The sequence below is a fragment of the Squalius cephalus genome, assembly GCF_949319135.1.
Source record: "Squalius cephalus genome assembly, contig: scaffold_73, whole genome shotgun sequence".
Classification (NCBI taxonomy): Eukaryota; Metazoa; Chordata; class Actinopteri; order Cypriniformes; family Leuciscidae; genus Squalius; species Squalius cephalus.
Genome location: NW_027645820.1, coordinates 111,963 through 122,006, shown reverse-complemented (window position 1 = coordinate 122,006; position 10,044 = coordinate 111,963). Strand labels below are relative to the sequence as shown.

The following is a 10,044-nucleotide window of genomic DNA, read 5'->3' as shown; positions in this document are numbered from 1 at the left end:
ATTTTGAGTTGAAAAAAAATATATAGTTTGCTATAATTACTTGTCAGTGTGAATACTCATCTCATCTTTTTTATTTAATGCCATGTCAGCAATCAGAGCTATCTTCGTGGCAAAAATTCAATTACAAAAACACAAATATCATATAAATACAATAAAAACAGAACAAAGATAACCATCAAGTCATATTATACAATATATTTTTTAAGTTAACATATGATAAAAAAATCCAAAACCTTTTCAGGTATAATCTCCTTAAAAATGTCCTTAACTGAAATACCTTCATAAAAAAGCATTCTACTTGTGTTAAGACCAGGACAATCTAATAAAATATGTTTGACAGTTAAAGGAATCCTACAAAGCATGGGTCAAGCTTGTGTGACCTATACCACATCTGTGTAGACCACCTGATCAAGTCTAGTTCTAAAATTGAGAAAAGTCTTGGTTTTAATTGTCAGTGTGAATAGTATAAATAGTTAATGTTTTGATGGAATAATATTTGTTGAGTTTTCCATTTTATTATTATTTTATTTAATTTTTAGTTTTTATTGTCCAGAAAGCTTGTAAGCAGTGATGGTCCTCATGAAGAACTCCTCGGTGTCAGTCTGCTGCAGCGTATTCTGTAATGATAATAATAATACATTTTATTTATAGGCACCTTAAATACTCAGTGACACCTATCAAGCACAGTATTGACTGATTATCAGAAGACTGCATAGGCTACAACCTAATGAAATTTAAACTGTAAGGCCCGTGAAATTGGCCCAATGGAGGTTTTCCAATAACACAGGGAAGGAATCACGTGTTCTTGTCCTCATTCATGCGAAGTATTGGTTGGTTAAATTTACAATACATTTAGTCATGTATTCTCTCGTAATTTCATCTGACTCCATAAATGAAAGGTTTTAATAATATCTGTGCTTCACTAAAGGTGAGTGAATTATTTGTTTATTCCTTTTAGCCATTAAATGAACAATGTCAAGATCAGTTAGAATAATCGAATGTAACATTTTAATGTTTCAGATATCAGAAATTAATTCCACAATCAATTCAAATATCTAGAACATGGTTATACATTGGTTACACCAAAGAATCTTACCCAGCTTGTACCTGAGATAGGGAGAGAGCAAGAGAAAGAAAGAAAGAGAGAGAGAGAGAGAGAGAAAGAGAGAGAGAGAGAGAGAGAGAGAGAGAGAGAGAGAGAGCTACCACCTATTCCGTTCCGTGACCAGCAAAAAAGAGGCCCCAGAGCCAGAGCTCACCTTCCTTTATCCCTTGACCAGGTGACATGGGGGGATGGGGGAGCCACCCTCAAAATGGCTTCTTATTCAGCAAAAGGGGAACCAGTCTTCTCTAAACTTCTATAAACCTTATTTCCCTTTATTTTATCTATCTGGATATGAGATATCTGTACCACTCACTTTGAGACCTTTCAAATGACACTAAAAACATAAGTTATTGATCAACATTCGCATCAAATCATCAAACCATGTTCTTGAGTGTGTCCTTTGTTGTTTCTGAGAGGAAATCAGGCTGTATGGGGGAGGTCGAATGCTAATTAGCCAGCAAGGCCCCTTTGTCTCATTAGACCAGGCCGCAACCAATATTTTCAGTCTTACAAAACAAGAGTTTTATTAAGACATAATTACAGAAAGATGGTGTGATATGTATTATGTAACCTGTGTTATGACATTGCACAATAGATACAAATGAAAATTTTAATTTTTTTAGTAATAAAACAAAACGTAATATGAGAAGATTATATTATTAGGTCTGTGCATTAGTGTGCAGCAGCGAGTCAATAAATGTCCGCAGGTGCCAAAGCCATAGTACACACTTGCAGTCTTATGGGTTATACATGAGTACAACAGCATGCTGAAAATGCTGTTGTTCTTCAAGATGCATATAGTTTTTTTCTGAAATAAGAAAAGCAAAGAATTTATAAAAGTGTGATCATATTCAAGGACAAGGACATGACACTGCATCAGTTTCATTTTTCTTTGTGTTATCAACTCTCTTTCCTTATCTCTGTGACCTGTCACAATATGTGGATTTTCATTTAGAAACATAATTTTAGAGTTCATCTCAATACCATGATTGTAATGATTCTGTCAAGGAGGATGGGAAATGAGGAATTCCAGTTGAGCAGATTCAATAGACTGAAGATTAAGGTAAACATAATAAACAGCTTTGCAGACATAATCATCATACACAAAGACAACAACCAACAACAAAAGACTCAACTGACAGGGATAAGAAACTAAACTAAAGATGAGGAGTTAGCAACCATGGACAAAAAAGGACTTCTCAAATGGATAATGAACATAATATTTTTTTAATAGTTAAAAACAAGGTTTTCACTAAATTAAAATTACAATAATACGTAAAATGCAAGAAGAAATTGTGTATATGATGTAATTCCATGTAATTTTGAGAGCATTAAATGAGCTTAAATTACACATGGTAATTATGAAAAACGAAATAAGCATGATATGTTTGCACAACAATGCCTTCAAAAATGAAAACCATTTCATGTTTAACAATAGTACATAATGAAATGCAAATTTATACAGTAATAGCCCAGGACACTCTGAACAGGAATCCATTGAAATAATGACCAAACCTCTAAAGGAAATGCACTTTGATGTTTGGGGTGAGTTTGCCTTTCATTTTCTCCAAAACAATACAGGAAAATGACATGAAAATAAATTCAGTAATAGTCAGGGTCACTCTGAACGAGAATCAAATGAAAGAATGAGCAAACCTATGAATGAACACTTTATATGAGTGTTTGAAATGTGCTAGAATACACTTTGGTCATTGGGGTGAATTGGCCTTTACTTTTCTCCAAAACTATACAGTTAAATTACATGAAAATAAATACAGAAATAGTCAGGGTCACTCTGAACAGGAATCAAGTGAAAGAGTGAGCAAACCTATAAAGGAACACTTTTTATGAGTGTTTGAAGATGGGACATGGTGCAAGCGCTAGAATGCACATTCATGATTGGGGTGAATTGGCCTTTATTTTTCTCCAAAACTATACAGTAAAATGACATGAAAATAAACACAGTAATAGTCAGGGTCACTCTGAACAGGAATCAAATGAAAGAATGAGCAAACCTATGAAGGAACACTTTTTATAAGTGATTGAAAATGGGAAATGGTGTAAGCGCTAGAATGCACTTTGATGTTTGGGTTGAGTTTGTCTTTACTTTTCTCCAAAACTATACAGTAAAATGACATGGAAATAAATACAGTAATAGTCAGGGTAACTCTGAACATGAATCAAATGAAAGATTGAGCAAACCTATGAAGGAACACCTTTTATAAGTGATTGAAAATGGGATATGGTGTAAGCGCTAGAATGCACTTTTATGATTGGGGTGAGTTTGTCTTTACTTTTCTCCAAAACTATACAGTAAAATGACATGTAAATAATTACAGTAATAGTCAGGGTAACTCTGAACATGAATCAAATGAAAGATTGAGCAAACCTATGAAGGAACACCTTTTATAAGTGATTGAAAATGGGATATGGTGTAAGCGCTAGAATGCACTTTTATGATTGGGGTGAGTTTGTCTTTACTTTTCTCCAAAACTATACAGTAAAATGACATGGAAATAATTACAGTAATAGTCAGGGTAACTCTGAACATGAATCAAATGAAAGATTGAGCAAACCTATGAAGGAACACCTTTTATAAGTGATTGAAAATGGGATATGGTGTAAGCGCTAGAATGCACTTTTATGATTGGGGTGATTTTGTCTTTAATTTTCTCAAAAACTATACAGTAAAATGCCATAAAAATAAACACAGTAATATTCAGGGTCACTCTGAGCAGGAATCGAGTGAAAGAATGAGCAAACCTATGACGGAACACTTTTTATAAGTGATTGAAAATGGGATATGGTGTAAGCGCTAGAATGCACTTTTATGATTGGGGTGAGTTTGTCTTTAATTTTCTCCAAAACTATACAGTAAAATGCCATAAAAATAAACACAGTAATATTCAGGGTCACTCTGAGCAGGAATCGAGTGAAAGAATGAGCAAACCTATGACGGAACACTTTTTATAAGTGATTGAAAATGGGATATGGTGTAAGCGCTAGAATGCACTTTTTATGATTGGGGTGAGTTTGTCTTTATTTTTCTCCAAAACTATACAGTAAAATTATTTGAAAATAAATACAGTAATAGCCAGAGTCACTCTGAACATGAATCAAATGAAAGAATGAGCAAACCTATGAAGGAACACTTTTTATGAGTGTTTTAAAATTGGACATGTTTTAAGTACTAGAATGCACTTTGGTGATTGGGGTGAATTGGCCTTTACTTTTCTCCAAAACTATACAGTAAAATGACATGAAAATAAATACAGTAATAGTCAGGGTAACTCTGAACATGAATCAAATGAAAGATTGAGCAAACCTATGAAGGAACACTTTTTATAAGTGATTGAAAATGGGACATGGTGTAAGCGCTAGAATGCACTTTTATGATTGGGGTGAGTTTGTCTTTAATTTTCTCCAAAACTATACAGTAAAATTATTTGAAAATAAATACAGTAATAGCCAGAGTCACTCTGAACATGAATCAAATGAAAGAATGAGCAAACCTATGAAGGAACACTTTTTATGAGTGTTTTAAAATTGGACATGTTTTAAGTACTAGAATGCACTTTGGTGATTGGGGTGAATTGGCCTTTACTTTTCTCCAAAACTATACAGTAAAATGACATAAAAATGATAACAGTTATAGCCAGGGTCCCTCTGAACAGGAATCAAGTGAAATAATGAGCAAACCTATGAAGGAACATTTTTTATGAGTGTTTGAAAATGGGACATGGTGTAAGCGCTAGAATGCACTTTGATGATTGGGGTGAGTTTGTCTTTACTTTTCTCCAAAACTATACAGTAAAATGACATGTAAATAAATACAGTAATAGCCAGGGTCACTCTGAACAGGAATCGAGTGAAAGAATGAGCAAACCTATGAAGGAACATTTTTTATGAGTGTTTGAAAATGGGACATGGTGTAAGCGCTAGAATGCACTTTGATGATTGGGGTGAGTTTGTCTTTACTTTTCTCCAAAACTATACAGTAAAATGACATGTAAATAAATACAGTAATAGTCAGGGTCACTCTGAACAGGAATCGAGTGAAAGAATGAGCAAACCTATGAAGGAACATTTTTTATGAGTGTTTGAAGATGGGACATGGTGTAAGCGCTAGAATGCACTGATGATTGGGGTGAGTTTGTCTTTACTTTTCTCCAAAACTATACAGTAAAATGACATGTAAATAAATACAGTGATAGTCAGGGTCACTCTGAACAGGAATCGAGTGAAAGAATGAGCAAACCTATGAAGGAACATTTTTTATGAGTGTTTGAAGATGGGACATGGTGTAAGCGCTAGAATGCACTTTGATGATTGGGGTGAGTTTGTCTTTACTTTTTTCCAAAACTACACAGTAAAATGACATGTAAATAAATACAGTAATAGTCAGGGTCACTTTGAACAGGAATCGAGTGAAAGAATGAGCAAACCTATGAAGGAACATTTTTTATGAGTGTTTGAAAATGGGACATGGTGTAAGCGCTAGAATGCACTTTGATGATTGGGGTGAATTGGCCTTTACTTTTCTCCAAAACTATACAGTAAAATGACATGAAAATAAATACAGTAATAGCCAGGGTCACTCTGAACAGGAACCAAATGAAGCAATGAGCAAACCTATGAAGGAACATTTTTTATGAGTGTTTTAAAATGGGACATGGTGTAAGCGCTAGAATGCACTTTGATGATTGGGGTGAGTTTGTCTTTACTTTTCTCCAAAACTATACAGTAAAATGACATGTAAATAAATACAGTAATAGTCAGGGTCACTCTGAACAGGAATCGAGTGAAAGAATGAGCAAACCTATGAAGGAACATTTTTTATGAGTGTTTGAAGATGGGACATGGTGTAAGCGCTAGAATGCACTTTGATGATTGGGGTGAGTTTGTCTTTACTTTTTTCCAAAACTACACAGTAAAATGACATGTAAATAAATACAGTAATAGTCAGGGTCACTCTGAACAGGAATCGAGTGACAGAATGAGCAAACCTATGAAGGAACATTTTTTATGAGTGTTTGAAAATGGGACATGGTGTAAGCGCTAGAATGCACTTTGATGATTGGGGTGAATTGGCCTTTACTTTTCTCCAAAACTATACAGTAAAATGACATGTAAATAAATACAGTGATAGTCAGGGTCACTCTGAACAGGAATCGAGTGAAAGAATGAGCAAACCTATGAAGGAACATTTTTTATGAGTGTTTGAAAATGGGACATGGTGTAAGCGCTAGAATGCACTTTGATGATTGGGGTGAGTTTGTCTTTAATTTTCTCCAAAACTATACAGTAAAATGACATGTAAATAAATACAGTAATAGTCAGGGTCACTTTGAACAGGAATCGAGTGAAAGAATGAGCAAACCTATGAAGGAACATTTTTTATGAGTGTTTGAAAATGGGACATGGTGTAAGCGCTAGAATGCACTTTGATGATTGGGGTGAATTGGCCTTTACTTTTCTCCAAAACTATACAGTAAAATGACATGTAAATAAATACAGTAATAGTCAGGGTCACTCTGAACAGGAATCGAGTGACAGAATGAGCAAACCTATGAAGGAACATTTTTTATGAGTGTTTTAAAATGGGACATGGTGTAAGCGCTAGAATGCACTTTGATGATTGGGGTGAGTTTGTCTTTACTTTTCTCCAAAACTATACAGTAAAATTATTTGAAAATTAATACAGTAATAGCCAGGGTCACTCTGAACAGCAATCAAATGAAAGAATGAACAAACCTATGAAGGAACACTTTTTATAAGTGTTTGAAAATGGGACATGGTGTAAGTGCTAGAATGCACTTTGATGATGGAGGGAATTGGCCTTTTCTCCAAAAAATATACAGTAAAATGACATCAAAATAAATACAGTAATAGACAGGTTCACTCATATGAGTGTTTGAAAATGGGACATTATGTAAGTGCTAGAACGTAAAATAAAATGGCAAAACTGTGACCTTTTATATATAAAATGCCTGTGTGTGTGTGAGTGTGTGTGTGTGTGTGTGTGTGTGTGTGTGTGTGTGTGTGTGTGTGTGTGTGTGTGTTTTGAGTATCATATTTAATACATCAGGTATGAATGTATATTTCAAAGATCAGGTTTTTAGGCAATTCAATGGGAATTAACAGATTAAAAGGGACCAAAAGCCTGTTGTGTCATATTTGTCATTTACTTTAAAATGTAAGTAAATAAATAAATAAACAAACAAACATTAATACATGATGTATAATAATTAATGAATACTTTATATATACAAACATTAAAATCAGCAATAAAAATGCAAAACAATTAATGTATGATAATTAACATTAATAATTTAATTTACATAATTTAATATAAATTTAATTCACATTAATTAATAAAGTATAATAATTAATGTATCGTATATTGAACATTAAAATTGACAATAAAAAATGAATGATGTATAATAATTAACATTAATATGAACATGAATAAATTATGTAATAATTAATGTAAATCATATATAGACCTACAATTTTTTTTTTTTTAAATGAACAAATATAAAAGTCATATCTTTAAAAAATCATGAAAATGTAAAAAAACGAATGATGTATAATAATTAACATTATTATAAACATGAATAAATTATGTAATAATTCATGTAAATCATATATAGGCCTACAAACATTAAAATAATAAAGATTAAACACAATTAAAAGTCGTATTTAATACAAAAATCATGAAATTTAATTATTTATGTCCTCATAAGATGGAAAATAGCAGAAAATGTGTCTTAAAATCAATTTTGGCCTCTTTCAGCACCCATACCGTAAGTACACAAATAGACGCGCATACTAAAAAAAATGTGCGGCTGGCTTGACCGTGTATTTTCAACGCGCGGCCCACTTGACCGCAGTGAAGTAACGGGTTTGACTGCCGTTCCAGTGCACTTTCACGGGTATAAGGTTGGAAAAACACGGGTTACAGGTTGCCTGGAACGATGTACTCCCAGTTACGAGTTGGAAAAACACGGGTTACAGGTTGCCTGGAACGCAGCATAACCCATACATTTACATCAAAACTCCCTCCGGAACATGTTCTGCTGTCGAAGAGGAGGAGTTATAGTGGAGAGCTGTAGCTGTCAGGTCTTCTGTGTTCAGGCTTCCTACAGACGCTGTAGTTCGTCAACAATGGTTAAAATTTAAGTTTGATTATGTTCCTGACAATTACAATCGTAGTTTAGCTCTCTGTGCTGCGCATTTTACGGAAGACAGCTTCCAGAATCTACACGAGTTCAATGTCGGATTCAACAAGAAACTATTACTCCAACATGAAGCAGTTACAGCTATAAAACCAGAGGCAGCAGTTGTTGGGCCACAACCTGCAAGTAAGATTTAATCATTTTAAATGTATTTGCCTGTATAATTTAAGACGTAATGTTTTAGTTTTATCAAGGATGTAAAAAAATACCAGCGCTGGCTTTAGTATATGACAGATGCGTACAAACATTTTGGATCCGAATTTGTAATATGTAGAAATTTTGTAAACGTATTTTCCACATACTTTATGACGTAATTTTTTTATTTGATCAAGAACGCAAACCAATGCCAAAGCTGTTTGGTTATAGTAGCTAGTTAGTTCGATGTTATTTTGTGTGTATAAGAAACGTGTGCAAATTATCGCAACAGCAAACTTCAGCTGCTGTTATCATGTAAGAAAACGACAAACTGTAAACTACCGGTAAGTTTTGTGAATAGTTAAACGGTTAGTTCATTCTATCAATAAAACAATATCTTTAAAAAACGGTATTACTCAGTCATGTATTCAGTTATATGAAATGTTTAATCAGGGGGAAACCTTATCTCAAAAACTAACAAACAGTAGCATTTTCAAGTAACAGTGTATGGAAATTATTTGAGAAAATAATAATAATAATAAAAAATTACCATTCAGAAACGTTTAGTAAGAGCCGTGTTTGCGGAGGTTCTGCTTGACTCTCTTCATCACCGCTCTCTGGGTCTGATTCTGGCTCAAACTGATGAGGCAATATTGACACCATTACATTTGACCGGGTCCGGAGCACATGCAACTGTCGCCCGTAAAGGTAATGGGCGTGAAGATTCCGGACGCAGTTTAGCCAATTACAACACACCGGCCGAACTAACCAATCTGAGCTCATTGCCTGTTTCTGAGGGAGTGGTTTCATAGACTAAGGAAGTCAACCGGTCGTTCAAATGACAGAGGAGGAAGCGGCTTACAATAAAGGTGAAATTTATGAAAAATAAGGCGTTTTTTAACAAACGAAACACGAAGACATGTTATATTGCAGCCCATAAACACAATCAAGCAAAGAAAAAAGGCAGTAAACCACCCCTTTAACATCCTACATCTATCAGAAAAATAATGTACAATTATAATGTTGCAGGCCCGGCTGACAGATTAACTGATGCCTGTAAAACAAGATTAAAGAAAATAAAGTCGCGTCTGGTCTTTCACAGCTGCTATGCTGATATTTTTATTTTAACAACCAGTTAATTTCAGTTACACACAATTGCTTTTAAAGCATTACTTCACATTCTTTAGTATCTCTCTTCTATCACGGTGTCAAAATAAATCACCTTTTGTCACTCGTTTGCCTCCTTTCTTCATTTCACCTTCTTTAGTTAACATTTGAACAGACTTCTTATAAACAGGATTATTAATATTGACCAACACCATGATAATTAGTGTGAATTTACTCATAATATTCAAAGCAATTATGTTTTTTTCATGCTGTATTTGCTTCTTAAAACTAATTCACTCTTATATCGCCCATAGTCGACACAAGATTCAGCGCTTCTACACTTTCAAACTAACTAATTTAGAGGTCTTTAGAATCGCGTGGAAAGACAGTTAGTCACGTTATAAAAAGGCCCTAAAAGCAGCCAGGGCTGAGCACCTCCGCAAACTAATAGAAAATAAC

The 10,044-nt window shown here is 34.1% G+C and overlaps 1 protein-coding gene across 1 annotated transcript in view; it reads left to right on the top strand.

Annotated features, from left to right (window-relative positions):
• The first annotated feature begins 8,028 nt into the window (after positions 1–8,028).
• The window catches only part of LOC307154171 (GTPase IMAP family member 8-like), a 61,465-nt gene continuing 59,449 nt past the window's right edge, over positions 8,029–10,044 (top strand). The window contains exon 1 of the mRNA XM_079898937.1: positions 8,029–8,469. The gene's annotated coding sequence lies outside the window, so the exon portion shown is untranslated. The remainder of the gene's footprint in view (positions 8,470–10,044) is intronic.